This window comes from Siphateles boraxobius, unplaced genomic scaffold, assembly GCF_051911475.1.
Source record: "Siphateles boraxobius isolate OS27281-9 unplaced genomic scaffold, OSU_SipBor_1 130, whole genome shotgun sequence".
NCBI lineage: Eukaryota > Metazoa > Chordata > Actinopteri > Cypriniformes > Leuciscidae > Siphateles > Siphateles boraxobius.
The window spans coordinates 3,775,865-3,796,875 of record NW_027508734.1 but is presented as its reverse complement, the minus strand read 5'-3'; the positions used below and the strand labels follow the sequence as shown (position 1 = coordinate 3,796,875).

General features: G+C 43.7%; 1 protein-coding gene and 1 long non-coding RNA gene across 2 annotated transcripts in view; one reads left to right on the top strand and one right to left on the bottom strand.

Moving 5' to 3' along the window:
• LOC143736473 (salivary C-type lectin 2-like) overlaps window positions 1-21,011 on the bottom strand; it is a 318,478-nt gene that overhangs the window by 251,200 nt on the left and 46,267 nt on the right.
• Window positions 9,415-9,582, top strand: LOC143736527 (uncharacterized). Its single transcript, XR_013203470.1, has 2 exons — window positions 9,415-9,454; window positions 9,530-9,582. It is a non-coding gene; the product is annotated as an uncharacterized LOC143736527 (long non-coding RNA).

Genomic DNA, 21,011 nt, shown 5'->3' with positions numbered 1-21,011 from the left:
GACTGAATTGGGATCACCCTTTGAACACGCCACTAACGCTGCCACCTTCCAGTGCCTAAACCAAAGCCTCCTGATGCCCCCGCAAACTTAAGGCGGGGAAGGACAGGGCTTAGGCCAGGGAAGTCACTGCTGTTCCTACAGGACCACTGGGAAAGCATTCCCCGTACGTTGGAAGGAAGGGACGCTGCGGAAGCCACATCCAACCCAGAGGGAGGTAATGTGGAGAATACACATATGAACTGGGCGGAAACCGGGCAGTCTAACATATGGAATGTCACTGGGGTGGCTCCAGCCTAAGACGGGGGGAGACACACCGGACAGTGACGGCAGAGAGACTCTGCCGAGGGAAGACACGGGCTCACCGCAGGGAGCCGTATCGTGGAAGAATACACATATGGGGTCACCGAAGGGACCGCAACATATGGACCCAGCCTAACACAGGTTCCACACTGCTTACGAGTGGTAGGCCTAACACCAGACGTTACGCACGTCCGACGTCGGAGGGGTGTGGAGGAACTCAACAGGGTTCAATTTTAAGGGAACTCAACTGGAGTAGAAAGGCGCACGTATCCAGTCCATAGGAGGGGAATGGCGCAGCAAGCCGACACTTGAACCGGGCTCACGGTGAAACTGGCTTACATTTACATTTACATTTACATTTAGTCATTTAGCAGACGCTTTTATCCAAAGCAACTTACATTTGAGGATTAAACCAAGCGAGTCATCGTGGAGAGGCAAAAACAACGCAAGAAGTGCTCAGAATACAAAGTTCAAACATTGCTCGGAGTAGCATAAACCAGACAAGCGAAGATTTCAAGAGAAAGGTTTTTTTTTTTTTTTTTTTTTATTTTATTTTTTTTTTATGTTAAGTGCTCACGGAAGAGATGAGTTTTCAGTTGTCTTTTGAATGCGTCAGGCTTCATGAGAAGGGAGCCCACGTGAGGCAGCGGTTCAACTAGGTGTCGTCCAGCCCCCAACTCTAGAATCTGTTTTAGCAATGCATATCGTCAACGCCCAGGCGGAGCACTTTACACTCATCATAGAGGAGCTCAACACCTAAGTGGACATGTTGCATCTCGGATCTTTTGCCGAAATGAAGGCAAGCACTAAGTGCAACTTTGCATGGAAACAGCCTTCCCTCTCTGCTGAATTCCAACAGATATTTGAAGAGCTGGTCTGAGGTCTATGACTTGCATTCTGTACACGTCCAAGCGAACGGACAGAGAAGCCAGGGCTGGATCTGCCTCCTCCAGGGCAGCGCTTGCAGGCTCACCACCTGCTCCTATTACGGGAGAGGTAGGAACCTTGGGCACAATCCGAGCCGGGGTCTCAGCTTGTGAGAGTTAGCCGGCCCAGACTCCAGGCACAATACGTTGACCGAAAGCGAGCAAGTCCCTACCCTCTAGTAGAGACCACGCGAGCAGGAGAACTGATATAACAGAATTTTTAACTCACTGCCTGCAGTGGCTCAGGGGCGGTCTCTGCAGTGCAGTCGCACCAGGGACAAGGCCCAAGAGGATAAAGAGGGACACAAGGATTTACAAGACCTTGCTCCTCAGGAACCTGACGATCAGAACGTGCTTCTGCATACTTCTGCAACACGATGAGCGTCGTTTAAACACCGAGGCAACATCATTTTGAGGGTGAAGGAAAACAGCCTACTGCAACCCATTTTGCAGGAAAGAGAGCACTGAAGTGATCGAAAGCTTTCAGGATCTCCTCTGGAGAGAAGACGCACTCAACGACTAGGTTCCACTTCTAAAGGCGTAAGCACGCTACCCAATTCTAGGGGGTGCTCGCAGAAGTGATGGTAAATATCACATGTTCTTGTGATAGCCACCTGAACCTCCGCGTTCAGATGTAAGACCGCCCGGAATCTCCGGGGGAAGAACGCGTGTGCCATCGTGCCCCGTCCCCGAAAGAGTTTTCAGGGGAAGTCAGGAAGGCTGTTGAAGGGAACCAGGTCTAGTTGGGCCAATAAGGGGCAACTACGAAGACCTGTTCCTCTCCTGACTTGGCACGTAGGTGCAAGCGACGGGCGCAAGAGACAGGAGCATTGCTCAACACAACATGTGAAGATCACTGGGCTTCAGGAGCATTTTCTGCTCAGCACTTGGGTGTGACAAGTTCACTGAGCTTCAGGAGCATTCCTGCTCAACACCTGAGTGTGATAAACTCACCGAGCTTCAGGAGCATTTCTGCTCAACACTTGAGTGCGAAGAACTTCACTGAGCGACAGGAGCATTTCTGCTCAGCACTTGAGTGTGACAAGTTCACTGAGCTTCAGGAGCATTCCTGCTCAACACCTGAGTGTGATAAACTCACCGAGCTTCAGGAGCATTTCTGCTCAACACTTGAGTGCGAAGAACTTCACTGAGCGACAGGAGCATTTCTGCTCAGCACTTGAGTGTGACAAGTTCACTGAGCTTCAGGAGCATTACTGCTCAACACCTGAGTGTGATAAACTCACTGAGCTGCAGGAGCATTTCTGCTCAACACTTGAGTGCGAAGAACTTCACTGAGCACCAGGAGCATTTCTGCTCAGCACTGCGTGTGACGAATTCACTGAGCTACCTGTGATGAACTCACAGAGCTACAGGAGCATTGCTGCTCAACACCTGAGTGCGATGAACTTCACTGAGTTTCAGGAGCAATTCTGCTCAACATGAAGAGTGATGATTTCACTGACTTGAGCAGGCGCAAGGCGACCATGAGTCGCAGTCACTTTTAGAAGGCTCACTGGGGTTAAACGCATTTCTGCGGGCCCCTGGGGCAGCTGAGACCCAGTGTTTGTCCAAGGGTAGTCCGCTCGGTTTACCCAAACACTGGCGGAAAAATAAAACCGGGGGGGCAACTGAGCGGCCCCGGAATGGTCATGACCCAGCCGGACCCAGGGGATGGAGTCTCCACTTGCCCTGGCTATAACTGTCGTGAGGCTTGATGGCGGCACGATTGAGTAAGCGGGAGGAGTGGAACAAGGCGCCCTCAGAAGCGTCTGACTCCAAGGAGGAGGTGACGGGTGAGTTTGTGACATGCAGGGGAAGCTTGCGCAACGGTCGCAATGTCTAACAACTCGAGGCACGAATGCCCGTGTAGTCGGGGGTCGCCCAGGCCCCCGTTAAAACACGCCCTTTGTACATGGCCCCTCTGTTGAAGAGGGTTTGGCAGCAGACCGGGATGAACTATAGTCACACAGGGTGAGCTGCTCTGCCACGGTCACCTCGGGACTCGATCGTGAAGCTAGCGCTGAAGCGGTCACATATGGAGGAAGCCAAAGGCTGCGACTACCATATACCCCAGGAGCCTCTGAAAGTTCTTTCAGTGGGACCCTTTCTCACTTCAACACCAGCTGAACACATTCTCATTGAAGAGACGTGTTGGACCGAGTACCTCTCCAAAACTGAAAAAGAGATACTCAGCCCGTGGGCGAGATTACTCTCTTCCAGTTGACCTGAAGACCCAACGGGCTCTGGAGCACTCGAGGGGAAGGACACTGTACTGATACTCCACCCTTAGACGCAACACACAGGATGGCCTGCGGTGCGGGAGGTAGAGATCTGAAGCACATGTCTTTCAGGTCAAAGCTGCAGACCAATCTTGGGCCAAGATGGTCACGACCCACCACCTAGTAGCACGAAGAACGAGTTTACAACTGGCCTTCGTACCGGCTGGAGGAGCGGCTATATCAAATCCTTCGCCAGCAGGATAAGATAAGCACGCACAAGTCAGGAGCACTGCTCAACACTCGGTGTGACTAATATCACTGAATTTTCAGGAGCACGTCTGCTCAACACCTAATGTGATGACTATCACTGACTTGAGCGGGGTAGCCGAGCCTGAGGTGGGGCAGCAAAGTAGAGAGAGTGGTGTTAGTGTGCTGTGCAACACTTACCTGTCTCCACAAGCGGCAGGGGGCGCGTGAGAAGGCGGATGACCGGGTCCTCGACGCACCAAGCTGCCTGCTGGCGACCAAGGGGGAGCTGAGGGGTGTAAGGCTATACAGGGTCACACCCGCCAGACTGGCCCTCTTGGGACCCAGGAACAGATGAAATTGCTCTCTCTTTGAAGTGTGGGTACCGCTTGCTCCGCTTTTTTTTTTTTTAGGGAGCCAGCGGCGGAACAGACACACACACAAACAAAAGGCTCCACCCGGCCCTCACCCGGGGGGAGGGAGTGATCGTGCCACTCCAAGAGCATCTCCTCCATTCCTGGGCGGCCCCCTCCGGAATGCTTTCGCTGTCGCTTGCCACCTGGCTTGGCAGCGCCTGGAGCGGACTGGGCGTCTCTACTGCGGCCGGCTCCATGCTAAGGCCTGGGTCGAGGCTGCTGCGGAGGGCCAGCAGGAGCGGCAGCCGGGGAACGCCCACGGCGACAAGCAGGCGGAGGAGCTGCCACCGGCGGCGGGTGGAGGCAGCAGCTGGCCACCGGGGCAGGATGTGCCGGATGACCTCCGTCTGCGCTTGAGCGGCAGAGAACTGTTGGATGCAGTTCTCCACCGCATCGCCGACCAGCCCAACCTGGGAAATTGGGGAGACCAGGAACCGAACCTTGTCCGCATCCGCCATACCAACCAGGCTGAGCCAACGAAGGCGCTACTGGACCACGAAGGTGGACATCGCCAGACCGATCACGCACGCTACGACACCCGCACCCCGGAGGGTGAGGTCGGATGCAGTGCGGTGCTCACCTATGAGCGCACGGTCTGGATTACCCTCGTGCATGCCATGGGTGCCCTAGCCTGCATGCAAGAGGAAGCGGCTTGCCCACAGGCTTTGTAAGCCCTGCCCGTCGGAACGGACAAAACCTCACAGGCCTTAGGGGGGAGACGAGGATCCCCCCAAAAGGTAGCGGCCGCCGGACACAGGTGCACCTGTGTCGACAGACCGCTCCAATGGAGGGACACCTCGCAACCCTTCACCGTTCCTCCATCAAGGGTACTGAGGGGGAAAAGCTATTCAGGCAGTTTCTGGCAGAGAAAGATGCTGTTCACCACCTGATAAGCTCTCCATGCATTTCGGGAAAGAAAGGCACTGGGGCGGCGAGCTGAGAACCAGCGCGGCCCGCCCCAAGATACCAAACTCCAGATTCCAACCGAGACTGAACGGGACACGGTGGAGGTTCCACTCGAGCCCGGCAGCCTCGGCGGCCCGTTTCAGCATAGCTGATAATTCTGGATCCGGCTCGGGCAACATTGAACTCCCGGAGGGAGACAATGCAGCGGAGTCATCATCTCTAGAAGTCAGCTCACCCTCCGATGCTGCAATCGGCGTCCTGTCCTCCAGGGGAGCCCCGAGTGAAACCGCTGGCCCACCCATTACAGATGGACCAGCAGACAACACAGGAGGCTCCAGTGGTTGCAGTGGAAGGGAGGAGTGAGGAGCCCACAGGGAATGGTTACCGGGCGGGACATCCAACACTATCCTCCGGTCACCCATCCCACACAGCACCCGAGGGTGGGGCATGGTAATGGGGACTCACTCTCCGCGAACGAAGGCGAGTCTCGCCCTCAACACTGCGACAGTCATGTTCCCACAGTGAAAACACAAGCTGTCCACAAAAGCTGTCTCAGCGTGCTGTAAGCCCAAACACGTGACACAACAGTTGTGACCATCAGAGAGAGACAGGGAGCGACCGCACCCAGAAACGCACGGGCGGAATGACATCTTGAAAAAGACGCAAACGCACCCGTGTTGCTCTTTCAGAAAATAGGACCGTCACCAGTGCCGGAGCACACAGGGGAATGACCGCGGCAACACTGAACAGAGAACTGAAACAGTGAAGCACTCACTTTTCCGCCCTCTAACCAGCCATCAACACACACAAACATTTAGAAATTTGTTGCTGTTAAAACAGCAGTTGAGAGCTCAAAGCTCGCGATCACCGCTGCACTCGTGCTGTACAACACCAGCACTGGGAGAGTCTTCCTGAAGAACACCGACACACTCGCTCGTTGTAGACAACAGCACTCTCAGAGACATCAAACGATCGGCTCCGAAGCGAAAGGCAACTAGTGCGTGCATCCACTTCCGTATTTATACCCGCGCCGCGGGGGCGGAGTGTGTGATGCGAATCACGCACACCAATTACATTGGCTCGTTCAATAGTACTCGAAGAAGACAGGCTCTCTAGCGATATCCCAATTCAGTCGACCGTCGACTACGTCTGACATTCTCGACTGAAAGGGAACTGTGGCTCTCTCTGAATTCTAACCAAGGAGGAGAAATGAATCCTGCATTCATATATATATATATATGCTATTATATATCCACTTGAGAATTGTATGAACAATGTATCTAAGTTCCCTATTTCATGAGTTGCCTTTTTGTGGTTTGGTCTATGTTTCTCGACAACTCTAATGTGATAATGTTTTAAACTTTGCCAACTAATGTTTAACCAAATCCACTTGTGGCAAGTTTGGTCTCGATAAACTCCAATCTTCATTCCCCATTTGTTAATTGACATTACATTTTGCTAAACTTTGTGACACATTAGTATTATAAGAATTGTGAAGATTCTTCTCTTAAAACACCCAATGAAACTAGATATTTAAATGGCTGGTTATAACACAAAGGGTCATAAAATCTCCCTCCAAAAGGACAGCTCCTGATTGGACCCTCTTCCAAAATAAGGCGGAAACGTCAGGTCTTCAAAAGGACTGAATACCAGTTTATCCCTCTCTTACCCTCTTGTCCTCGTGTCATAATGTAACGTCTCGCCTCCGGGCGAGCTCTTCGCCTTTCTTTTATTTGTTTCTAGTCTAGTTTGTGTTTTTCAGTCTTAGATAAGTCTCCGTGTTTAATTCCAATCGACGTGTGAAAAGAACACCGCGTGACATATCTCTTCAGCAAATCCATCTACAAGGATCCTTTAAACGAGCGCACGCTCGTTTTGAAGGAGAAACACGCGCACTTGACCACGTGACGAGAGACGCACACGCGCTTCTTCACCAGCCATGCAAAGATGTAACGTTAACTCCGCGTTATTTCCCCGTAGAGATCTTTATTTCTTTTCTTTGTTAGTCAAAGTTTTGTTTTCCGGAGTCGACTCTGTTCACTTCCACAAAGTGAAACGAACTTAGCCGAACTATTTTCCTTTGGTAATGTTACCCCAAAGACTTTGAACCTCCGTTCAACACGCCCGCCAAGCAGCACCCCGTGACGCTTCCTAAAGGACTCCGCTCACGCACACGGCCAGACAGGGCCGCGCAGGAATGCCGCGACACAGAGAGACCCAGTAACTTAAGTATATATCTTTATAGAGCTTCTAAGAAGCATTTAAGATGATGTTTTAGTGTTGTTACAGACAGGGGACTGTCAGGGTGAATGTTGCCAATGCTCTCTCTCTCTCTCTCTCTCTCTCTCTCTCTCCCTCTCCCCCTCTCACACGTGTTTCCATTGTCCACACTCTATGCATTTCTCGTTCATCGATGCCTTATTGTGTTTTGTTTGTTTATTATGTTTGTAAATACATATATTCCATGAAACCGTAGTAAATACACAAGTAGTTCTGCCGTATTAAATTCATTATATTCATGTTGATTGTTTACTTGCTCTTTGCTCATTTTCAAGTCTCTTAAGTGAAAGACCTTTAGCTACAAGCTTACAAATTAAAGATACTTAAAAGAGTATTTGTTTATAGGGCAGGAAACCCAATTCTTGTGGCCACAGAATTGCTTTTCCTGAAATCCTATAAAGTAGGATGATATTGTGGATCCCCACAAATATTATTCGGACAATTGAGCTAATTAATTTTGCCTGTTTCGCAGGACGTGGTCCGTGTAATTAATTACAATCAACTTGTGGTTAATTGCAAGGATACGCATGCATGCAGGTAAAATGACATATCATCCCTTATCAGGAGATTTATTAACATGTAAGACTGATCTAATCCAAACATGTATGAATAATTATTAATTACCAATTATTAAATATGATATGCAAATCCCCCACGGATTAGATCCGCCCCTAAGTCTTTACAGCACAGTGCGTGACATTTTATCTACATGTTATGCGGCTAGAGTTTTGACAATGGGGTCAATGGGCTCTGTCTAATTCTGTCTTTTTCGCTTGTTTATTGTCATTGGTCTTTTTCCTTTTACCTCTTTGTTTTATGTGCAGGTGCCACTCGAGAAATTGGCAGTTTAGGTTGTTTCTCCGCCATTAGCACAGCTGCAGCACACCGGCAATCTGGAGTTTGAACGACGGTACGCGCTCGCGCTGTGCAAGAGAGGGGTGATCAGCGCGTACACGAGTGTGATTGACAGTGCTAAGACATTCCTCCTGGCTCTGATTGGTTGTTTCTGACCGTGAGCGGTGTATTTCTGCAAATGGCAATAGGACCACTGGAAAGAGCCAAAGGAGCTTGATTTTTTCACAGATTATCTGTCTTATATTCTACTGTCAGGACATAATGACAGTTTTAACAAATATGAAAAACATATTTTTTTTACAAAAGTTACCTACAGCAGCTTTAAGATGGGTTTGGTGCATACATGGATTGTTTGATTAATGTTTATACTGTTCAAGATAAAAAAAAAATTCGCTATTGGAGCTATACTTTAAATGTTTTAAGTGTGTTAGTAATTGTGCTTAAGCATAATCTAGAAATGAATAAATAGGAGTTATAGTAAGTGTCTTTGTTTCTGGTTGTGGTTTAAGCTTTTGTGGAAGAGTCATGTCTTCAGATGTTTCCTGAAAGTTGTGATGGTTTCATCAGATCAGGGGGAGTTTGAGAACTATTCCTGTCATCGTTTTACTACTTTCAAGACTACAGGTCGTGTTTGTTCAGAAAGTTTCTTACCAATAGGCTTTACTTATTTAAGAAGAATGTGAAAGCTTGGTGTGATCATCCATCAACATCCTCTTCACTTGATTCTTTTTGAAGAAACAAAGAGAGAAAGAGAGATAAAACGATGTAAGTACTTTCGCATTTTAAACCCAAAGTCACATGGTCACTGTAGTGTGAAGCGTTGGTCTGATTATAGTGTCCCAGTGGTTAAGGTTGAACCACTGTAGTCATATGGACTATTTTAACAATGTTTTTACTTCCTTTTCTGGAGCTTGAAAGCGGTTATAACATTGCAGTCTATAGGCGGGATCAGAAAGCTCTCGGATTTCTTAAAATGATCTTAATTTGTGTAGAACAAAATTCTTATGTGTTTGGAACATCATGAGGGAGTGTAATTAATGACAGAATTTACATTTTTGGGTGAACTAACCCTTTAATAGCTTCAGTAAACATCTTACTGCATAACTAAATCTATCTAACACAGAGACAGTGATTTGTTAGTCCTATCTGAAGTTGGAACAAAGCTTACATTAGATTGACATCCATTCAAAGTCACTGAGCTTTCTGATCAGTGTACAGACTTGCTGGTTTACCTCTTAGATTTTGTATCTGTCTCTGTGTTGAAGCCCAAGAAGCACCTATAAACAAAAAGACAGAGAAGAAAGCTGTTAATTAATTCAAGTGGGATGAAAAAGGTGTCAGTTCCCAATCACCACCTTCTGTGGGTCAACTGCTGTTACAGGAGCAAAACTAAAGTTAGCTCAGTTTTAACAAGGTGACATTACTGTGATTCAGTTAACAGCAACCATTTAAATAACAGCAACTGAAAAACATTTCCATCACAAACACACAGTTAAGAATGGTCCTGCAACAAAGTAAAGGTGTGTGATTTACCCAAGCAAAGCATTTGCACACAACAATTTACATAATTTACTGTTCGCAGTAAGAGGAGTGAGAGCCTGTGTTGCCTGTCCATTTCCCCATGGCTGTTTCTGCTTGTACTCTTCCTCATAGAATTATTAACTTACCCATTCACAGACAAAATGGCTCCAAATATCTCCAGATGTCGACCTGTTTTAATACGGTACAATAGGCTCTATTAATACTACAGCCAACGTCTGTTCATTCAAATTTGCGCTCTCAAACCTAGATGTGAGTCTGGTCCAACTAAGTTACAAAAACATGACATCAGAACCCACAACTAACTGATTTGGTTCATACTTTTAAAGAACATGCAGTATCATATAAAAAACAGTCATCAAATTGACAATGTTTGACATATAAAAACTAACCGCTGAATCCATCGAATGAGAGCACGGAGGAGATCAGAGAGCTCAGATGACGTGTTGCAGCACAAAAAATACGGAATTCACAGTAGTTTCTTGTAATAGCCTGCATTATTTTCACAGTAAAAGTCTAAATACGGTATTATACCGTATTTAGACTTTTACTGTGAAAATAATTATTTTTGTGAATAATATTATTAATTATTAATATACATTAACAATATTATTGTGAAATATCACAGTTAAAGCCTGTGAAGTGGTAATAATGTAATATTACAGTTATATCTTGTGAAATCCTGGAAATATATTACAGTGTGGACGTGCTGGTGTCGGCCTCAACACCGGCTGCAGTCATAACCTCGTCTTCTAAATCAAACACATGCGATTCAGAAACTACCTGCTAATGCATTCACATTCACTTGTTGACAAGTTTGGGTGAGTAATGGCAAAATGCACATGATATAGTTCCTTTAATGCCCCTAGATGGAGATTTTATAGCAGAAACAAACTGCTGCAGAAAAAGTTAGGTCTCATGCTAAATGTAATTTGTAATTGCATTACTCATCAAAATTCATGTATTGGAGTAAAAAGTACATTTACGTATTCAAAAATGTAGTCAAGTAGAGAGTAAAAGTTGCTAATATATTATTTATATATAGTAAAATTACGAAGTAGCCAAAAGTTAAATACAGTAACTAATTACATTTACTCCAATGCTTTACACCACTGCACTAGTGTATAACATAACTATATTATATGTTGAATAATGATCTTTTAAAAATTTGTTGCTAACACTTATATCAAACACCTTGTGAAACTTTTAATTGTGTTGATATAATCCCTCTATATTTGTGTCGTCAATAACTTGTAATTGACCATCAGTCACACACAGACTTCAACATTCAGCATACAAAACAAGACAATTACATTTTATTTAAAGTAAATTATAAAGCACTTTCATCTCTTTTTTAGTTACTTGAACTCTTGTGTAAGTGAACTATACTAATTAAGCATTTGTCAGTACAACAAACTATTCCTATTTTGCTTTACTTGTTTTTTTTAAAGCAAATCAGTTTGCATGCTTTTTTAAGTAAGTGTAACTAATTCGATTTTACAGTGTGTTTTTTGCAGACTGGTTATTGTGTTTAGTTTCTCTTTCAGTGTGTCACGTGTTTTGCAGGAATCAGATCTTGGGTGCATTTAAATAAAACGACACAGGCTGATGAAATGGATCAGCGTGTGTTTGGATAAAGCTGCAGCTTTAAATAAAACAAAAACCTGATGTAACTCATCTCGATTACTCAAATCACTTTTTAATAATGAGAAAACAAGTCAGTTGTCTTTGTAAAATAAGGGATAGTTTCAGAAATGACATAAAAGGTATTTGGAAAACACTGTCTAGGGTGAACAAAAAAAAAAAAAAACATTCAACCATATTCACAAAGAAATTAAACAGTAATGCATCAATCCCTGCACAAAGTCACCTGCAATGCAGAATTATTTGTATTATTGTTCTTAAATCAAGAACTGCACTGTATATTTATGGCATCTCAGCTTTAAACCACATTAGGCTTTCAGACACAAACCTAGAGGTTTACCCACTGTACCACATAAACCTTACTTTTACTGTCAGATGAGTCTGAATACAAACAACCAATGTGGGAATGTCTGTCTAATTCTGCAGAGATAGAATAATGATTTTCAAAAATATATCTGGTGGCTTTTTAGGAGGTTTAGTCTAAAGACCATCTGTGACAAGACTGGTGAAAATTAGGTAAAAATTGTAGAAAGAGCAGCTGGAAACAACATTAAGAGTAGCCTATTGATGACTGAGAATATAAGTATGATGGTGTATGAATATGAAAGTATTGGAATGTGAAGGCTTTATTGTGTGAAATATCCAAAGGTGTAAAGTCCAGGTTCAGAAAGTAAAAGTCCTCCTCAGTATTTTGTTCCAGTCACCTGGATTTGCTAATTCAGACAGGAGACAGAACTAATTAGTGAAATCAGCTGACTGAGTTCATGGGTGGAATAAACATATGGCAGGACTTCTATACTTTCTGACCCCTGGACTATACACATGTAATTCATTCATATATCCACATGTAAACTACATCGAGCCTGTCTAATGAAATTGGACTGTAATGAAACAAAACTGTACTCTGGAAATTCATCCGGACAGGATTTCATTACTTTATTTACTGTAAGGATTTTTCTGGTTTATAGTGGTTTATCACTATATGCAATAAGCCTCACGAAGGTCTGATGTTTTGTCCTGATTGTACCGGGAACAGTGCCACCTGCTGTTGGCTCATAAAATTTACAACAGACGTTAATAAACCAGGAAATAACCCTGCATGTTAATAGTAATTTAAAAAAATGAAAACATTACGTGCTACTAAAATTAACCCAAAAATCAACATTTTGTCACCATGTACTCACTCTCATGTCGGCCGAAACTTGTAGAACTTTCTTTATCCTGTGGAATAGAAAAGTATTTGTAAAGGTTTAGTTTGTTGTTGTTCATTTAGCTACAGTTTTAGCATCCAAACCTGCAAATGTGAGGCCACTGACTCTAATTAAACACACCTAATTAAACATCTAATTAAAGCAGCTAATCAAGCTCTTCAGACTCACTAGAAACTTCCAGGCTGGTGTGATGGACTTAAACTCCGCAGGAGGATTGAACAGTAACAAATGACCTGACTCTGTCCATCAGAAGGCGCTCGTTTAACATGTGAATTAACAGTCGCAAAAAATATATTTTATTTTAATATGCAGGATTCCAGCATTTGAAACCCTGGCCGAATAATGGCTGCAGGAATATAACTTTCAAATGAAGACTGAAGATGAATTACGAATGGCATGATATTGTTCTTCCCTAAATCTAGAATGAAATGCAATTTAAAAGATTTATAAATACATTTTTAGAAAATGATTTGTACTCAATCAAATGTAGAAATGATTAATACAAGTTTCAGTAAGTTTCTTTGTTTCTGGTTGTGGTTTAAGCTTTTGTGGAAGAGGCGTGTCTTCAGATGTTTCCTGAAAGTTGTGATGATCTCATCAGATCAGGTGGTGGTTGAGATCTTCATCCATCAGAGCGTCAGTTCATGTCTGTTTGGAAGTTTTCAGGCTTGTTCGACTTGAACCGGCGCTGCACAGACCGATCGGTTGATGACATCAAAGTACCGCGAGAGCGATTAGAGAGCAGACGGCTCCTTATGCTTTTGAATCGCTCTCGCGGTACTTTGATGTCATCAACCGATCGGTCTGCGCAGCGCCGGTTCAAGTCGAACAAGCCTTTCCTCTCTGTCCTGCAGTTGCCACGCCCAATTTTTCTTTGCCACTCAGTTCCCCATGCTGTTCACCACACCTTCAACTAATTAGCTTCAATCAGCGACAGACTTTATTAGACAGCGCCTGTACACTCAGCCCTTTCTCTTTGTTCATGCCACATGGAAGAATCTTTGTGTGTTGCTGCTGGAAATGCTGTGTCTCATGCCTTGTGTGCGTTATTGAACCATGTAAGTTCCATATTTTTCTCTTTTGATGATATGTTATGTTAATTATGAGAAAATGTGCACAAACCTTGCATTCTTTTCAGTCTGTCTGTTTAAATGTACTGTTAGATTGAACAGTTTATATTGCTCATGTGACTGTGTTAGTTTTAAGAATATGTGCATTTGAGTATTTATAGGCATTATCAGCTCATTAAGTACATCAACATCCACTCCACTTTCTGTGTTGACTTTTTTTGAAGAAACAAAGAAAGGGAGGTAAAACTATATAAGTACTTTTGCATTTTACACCTTTAACAGACTCTCACATGGTTGGTGTAGTGCAGGGATGTCCAAATTCAGTCCTGGAGGGCAGAGTTCAAATTGCAGAGTTTAGCTCCAACCCCAGTTAAACACACCTGGACCACCAGGTAATCAAGGTCTTATAGGCTAGAAACTTCCAGGCAGGTGTGTTGAGTCTGGCTAGAGCTAAACTCTGCAGGACAGTGGCCCTCCAGGACTGAGTTTGGTGTTTTAGCAGGAGTGATAAACGCCTTCAGGGTGTGAGGGGTCAATGTGATTCTGAAAGACTTCCATATAGGCCAGGGGCTCATAGGCCATATAGGCCCCTGTTCCTGGAGAGCTACTGTCCTGCAGATTTCAGCTCCAAACCCAATAATACAGACCTGAACCAGCTAATCAAGCTTTTCAGGGTTAGTTTATAATTACAGGCAGGTGTGTTGAAACTAGCCTGGTCCTACCAGACTCTCGTACATTTGTATCGCTAACGTTTGGTGATGTATGTCTTTTCCCAAACCCCGTGGGGAGGAGGGCCACAACATCATGGTCACCAACAAAACTCAGCAAAGATTGTTCTTGCACTGGCTTTAACTTCTGGATATTAGGCAGCATTGCCAAAACGGACCGAATGGCTTCACTCGCATCTTCCTCCACCACCATTACTGAACTACAACAAAAACTAGTGCAAAACCTCAATGTCATCTTTCTCAGCCACTCCCTCTTTTCCTTGTTTGGACCGGTAAAAATTTGTTCGGAGAAAACCCCGCGAATATACTGCAAACCCAGACAACATACTGAAGGAAAATGAAAATTGATCGGAAGTGTGTAGGGGGGTGGAGCCAGGCGATGTTGAAACAGCGTTGGAAATTGAGTCTGCAGGAGAGTAGCCCTCCAGGAGCAGGGTTGGAGATCCCTCATATAGGCCTTGTGAGAAGGAAGTGAAAGCAAGATGTTGGTGTGACCGTCCAATGACCACTTAAATTTCAATCTTGAAAAGGAAATAAAAGTGAGTACTTGGCACTTCACACCATTGACAGACAGTACACCGCAAAATCCCCAGTATTTAATTAACACTTCTCTGTGTCTCCTGGGTTCCACTCTACTGAGTGTTAAAAACTGACACTGAAGCAGTGTTGAAGTTAATTAAAGAATTAAGTCATTACACATTTACACAACACATTTACAAAAACATAAAACTTTTTATGTATTTTGGCCATTCATTTACACGACAACAGCGTTTTGGGTGCCTGAAAACGCAAACTTTTTAAAAAGATCTCTGGGTAAACAACAATCTCTGAAGACGATGACGTCATGCCCATGCGTATTACATGTTCAGTCTATAGTGTTTCATCCCAATCTAATAGCCTGGCAGTAGAATATAGCTATTTAAGTCTTTGTCGTGTTGAGAAGCAGCACTGGACTGTTGCTCAGTGGTCCAAAGTACTTTTTTCGGATGACAGCAAATTTTGCATGTCATTCGGAAATCAAGGTGCCAGAGTCTGGAGGAAGACTGGGGAGAAGGAAATGCCAAAATGCCTGAAGTCCAGTGCTGCTTCTCTGTAGTCCAGGTCAGGCGCTTCTGCCGCTTGTTTCTGGTTCAAAAGTGGCTTGACCTGGGGAATGCGGCACCTGTAGCCCATTTCCTGCACACGCCTGTGCACGGTGGCTCTGGATGTTTCTACTCCAGACTCAGTCCACTGCTTCCGCAGGTCCCCCAAGGTCTGGAATCGGTCCTTCTCCACAATCTTCCTCAGGGTCCGGTCACCTCTTCTCGTTGTGCAGCGTTTTCTGCCACACTTTTTCCTTCCCACAGACTTCCCACTGAGGTGCCTTGATACAGCACTCTGGGAACAGCCTATTTGTTCAGAAATTTCTTTCTGTGTCTTACCCTCTTGCTTGAGGGTGTCAATGATGGCCTTCTGGACAGCAGTCAGGTCGGCAGTCTTACCCATGATTGCGGTTTTGAGTAATGAAACAGGCTGGGAGTTTTTAAAAGGCTCAGCAATCTTTTGCAGGTGTTTAGAGTTAATTAGTTGATTCAGGTGATTAGGTTTATAGCTCGTTTAGAGACCCTTTTCATGATATGCTAATTTTTTGAGATAGGAATTTTGGGTTTTCATGAGCTGTATGCCAAAATCATCAGTATTAAAACAATAAAACACCTGACATATTTCAGTTGGTGTGCAATGAATCTAAAATATATGAAAGTTTAATTTTTATCATTACGTTATGGAAAATAATGAACTTGATCACAATATGCTAATTTTTTGAGAAGGACCTGTATGTCAGGTGGTTCAACACACAAGACTTCTGTATAGGATGCACCTGTGTTCTCTCTCTCATGAGGAAGCAACACGACTACTGAGAAGTGCACATGCAAAACCAAAATAGGTGTTTGCCAATCAGTGGTGGTAAAGTAAATAATATTTAGTAATATTATAATTTAGTAATATTAGAATAATTTCCCTATTTTCGTTTGATGTGTTATGCATTCTAATTGTATCAACATCTTTTCATAGAATGCCAAGGAAATAAAGGATAAAAAAACTAGGAACTCTTCTTTTCTCTTTTCTTTTTTTTGCCCTGTTTGGTCCTTCCGCCCCTGAGGAGGTCTGTGCAGGCCACACCACTGTCTCACAGGTAGGTCCTTCAGGGTCGCATGGATAGGTGAGGTATCCAAAGCACATCAGCTGATCACAGGGGTTCCCCAGTGTTCAGTGCTTGGACCGCTCCTCTTCTCCATTTACACTACATCACTCGGACCCATCATACAGGCACATGGTTTCTCTTACCATTGCAATGCTGATGACACACAGCTCTACCTCTCATTTCAACCAGATGATCCCACAGTAGCTGCACGTATCTTAAGCTGTTTGGCAGACATCTCACTAAAAAAAAATGATATGTTGGCTTTAATTAACTTTTTTTTTATGTCAACAGGTTCCACATAACTGGGTTATGTTAAAAAAACAAAAACATAATTTGTTCATGTAACTTCAACATCATCGAATTAAGTCATTTTAACTGACCAATTACACAGCAGTTGCACGGCAAAATCCCCAGTGTTAAATTAACACTGAAGCGGTGTCAAAGTTAATGAGATAATTAAGTGAATAATTGAGTGATGATTGAGCATTATTGAAGACACCTGATGGTAATAAGCAGAATCACTGAAGGAGAAAACCAGAATATTTAAGTCACCATTATGGTGATCAGTGTTTGTTTTAGTTGGACTCTTGACCCTCACATAATTAACTTCATATTTTGTTTGGCTGCTGTACATGAGTTATAACAGCCCGAAGAACAAATAGAAAAGCTGAACTGATGGTGTTGGTTGTGTTTTAAAATAATCATTATTTCGCAATCATTCGACCTGACTCACTGAACTCATATAGAACCCAATTAGTTAAATTTACCTTATGGATTGTAGCAGCACTCTCACTCACTCTCAATGTGTAGAGCATACCATTTTTAGCCTTTCAATGAAAGCCAAATGACCAAATCAATTAAAAAATACAATATTCTAGTATGTAATAACTTTTTAAGTGATGCTCCATTTTAAGTTCCATTTTTGTGAACCCAGAAACTTGAAGCTGGTGACACGCTCCACCTCAGTCCCATTGATGAGAATGGGTGTGTGTGTACTAGCTTTAGACTTTCTGAAGTCCACAAAGAGCTCTTTTGTCTTTTTGGTGTTGAGAGCCAGGTTGTTGTCAGTGCACCACGATGTTAGGTGCTGGACCTCCTCCCTGTAAGTCGTCTCATCGTTGTTGCTGATGAGGTCAATCAACGTAGTGTCGTCTGCAAACTTGAAAATGGTGTTAGAGTCATGTACAGGTGTGCAGTCGTAGGTGAAGAGGGAGTAAAGAGGAGGGAGTAATAGGGCTGCACGATTAATCGCAATTTCCTCGCAAGATGGCTTATCGCGATTTTGAAATCGCAAAGGCTGTGATTATTTTGTATGCCCAGCTTGTCAGTGATATACGGCTCTGTATACGATGCTCCTTCTGAAAGCACTGTGAATTTGAATCACTTATAACGTAAATTTGAAAAAACAAAAATATGGGAAGCATTTAATAACCTCTTGTCCAACAAAATACAAAATTTAAATAACATGCTTTTACTCAAAACTCACTTCATAACAACAGTTGAGCTCATCCTTCTGTGAGATGATGTGGTTCTGACACAGAATACGGCAGTTGTGTGTTTATCAATCAAAGCATTTCAATCTCCTGTTTATTCAGCATTTACTACCGATCAGCCGCTGCACTGACAAGCTGTGCATAAAATAATCGCAGTCTTTCCCAAATCGCGTGCGGTTTCAGTGTATATATAGTGTATATATATATATATATTCATATACACAAACATTTCTTTAACTGTAATGTATGATATACATGCAGATGCATATTTTACATTTATCATTGTACACCTGCTTCCAAATCATTCTCATTCTCCTGGATCTGTCTGCTTCCTTCGACACTGTGAATCATCAGATCCTTCTGTTCACCCTCTCGTCACTGGTTACCACTGGAACTTCCCTCCACTGGTTTGAGTCCTGTCTCACAGGTAGGTCCTTCAGGGTTGCATGGAGAGGCGAGGTATCCAAAGCACATCGACTGAACACAGAGGTTCCTCAGGGTTCAGTTCTTGGACCACTCCTCTTCTCCATTAACACCACATCACTGGGACCCATTATACAGACACATGGTTTCTCTTACCATTGCTATGCTGATGACACCCAGCTCTACCTCTCATTTCAACCAGATGATCCCACAGAAAAAAGTAAAGTGTCTCGTGGAATGAAAACGCATTAACATGTAATCTTTCATGCCATGTCATTTTTTTGCCATCACCATGACCCTTTAAGGACTCCGTAGAAAAGTTACCTAACTGAACAACTTAATTATTTGTAGTTAACCAACGTAATAATTGTCTTTGAATACATTGGCATGTTAAAAACAAATGCATATCTTTAAAACAATTAAATTGTATTAAACTGAAATGTGTATTTTTAAAACAATCAAACTAGGGTTATTGTATATTAACAGTGAAATAAATAAACTAATTCATTACATTTTTTCACAGCAGCATTGATATAATACTTTGAATAGATACAGATATAAAAAAAGCATGATTTAGTCCTTCCACAAAGCCATGACAAACAACACAAAGTGTGAACACCACAAAATAACATAACATCAATGTGTCACACTATCCCTTATTTAGGAAGACAACCAAATTGTTTTCGCTGTATTAAAAGTGATTCGAGTAGACCTACGTATTCATTGGGTTTCATTGTGTCACATCTCTGAATAGATGACAGTTTCAGAAACGACATAAAATATATTTATAAAGACCTTAAAAAAAAGGAATGGAAACACTGCTGCATCAATCTCTGCATGTGAATCCCTGCAAGTGATTTGCAATACAGAGTTATTAATATTAACTGACCCTCAGAGGAACAGCTTTAAACCACATTAGGCTTTCAGACACAAACCTATAGTTAACCAATGATCCAAGATGGCGCCCAATGATCCAAGATGGCGCCGCGGATGGCTGCCTCGGTGTGGAGCTCTCCAGCTATTGTGTTGTTTTTGTTCGTTTGTTCTGCGTTTAGTCATTCTTTTCCTATCAGTTTCACCAAAGACGAACTACTGGACATTAGGAAACACACACCAGAAACCTTTTCTACAGTTTTTGATTATTCGGACGTTTTGCTGGACATTCTCGTCGGAGGGGCAGCGTTGTTGTTCAAACGCGCGTTCAGACGCAAACGCGGGAAGCGAGCCGGCGCGCTGGTTAAACTCCGCGAGCGCGGCCTGCGCACTGCACTCCCCAGCATTCATCTCGCGAATCTCCGATCTCTTCCTAACAAAACGGATGAACTTCTTCTCCTCACCCACACTAACAAGGATTTTTTAAACTCTGCTGCTTTGTGCTTCACTGAAACCTGGCTGAGTGAAGCCATACCGGACAACGCAATACATCTGCCGGGCTTCCAGCTGTTCCGAGCGGATCGCATCGCGGAGCTAACGGGGAAAACGAGAGGTGGTGGATTGTGTTTCTACATTAACGAAAGTTGGTGTTCAGATGTAACAACACTGAAGAAGATGTGCTCTACTAATTTAGAGGCACATTTCATAAACTGTAAACCCTTCTACTCGCCTCGGGAATTTTCCTCTTTCATTCTCGTGAATGTTTACATCCCTCCAGACGCGTGCGCGAGCGCGGCGCTACAACAGCTGGCTGAACAAATATCTGAAACGGAACAAAGGTACCCAGACTCTCTTTTAATCATTCTTGGGGATTTTAACAAAGCAAATCTTTCCCGTGAACTACCAAAATACAGACAGCACGTTACATGTCCCACCAGAGACAGTAATATACTGGACCACTGTTACACCACAATAAGAAATGCATATCACTCCGTCCCACGGGCAGCTTTGGGGCTCTCTGATCACTGTTTGGTTCATCTCATACCGACCTACAGGCAGAAACTGAAATCAGCTAAACCTGGAATAAGGACTGTGAAAAGATGGACTAATGAAGCAGAGCAGAATCTACAGGCCTGCTTTGATTGCACTGATTGGACTGTTTTTGAAGCTGCTACCAATGATCTGGATGAGCTCACAGATACTGTAACATCATATATAAGTTTCTGTGAGGATACATGCATTCCTACCAGGACATTCTTATCATTCACTAATGATAAACCATGGTTTACTGGGAAACTCAAACACCTTCGTCATGCCAAAGAGGATGCTTACAGAAGTGGGGATAAAATCTTGTATAACCAGGCCAGAAACAGATTAACAAAGGAGATCAGAGTTGCTAAAAGGAACTACTCTGATAAACTGAAAAACCAGTTTTCATCCAACGACCCATCATCAGTCTGGAATGGCCTGAGAAACATTACCAACTACAAGTCACCATCCCCTCGATCTGTGGACAATCAACACCTGGCTGACGATTTAAATTCATTTTACTGCCGGTTTGAAAAGCCCTCATTCACACCACACACCCGGTCTGATCTGCACTTCACACATTCAGCATCACCTCCTGTTCTCCAATTATCACTCCCCCCTCCTGCCATCCAACCTGAGCTTAAGGTCTGTGTGGAGGACGTGAGCCGAGT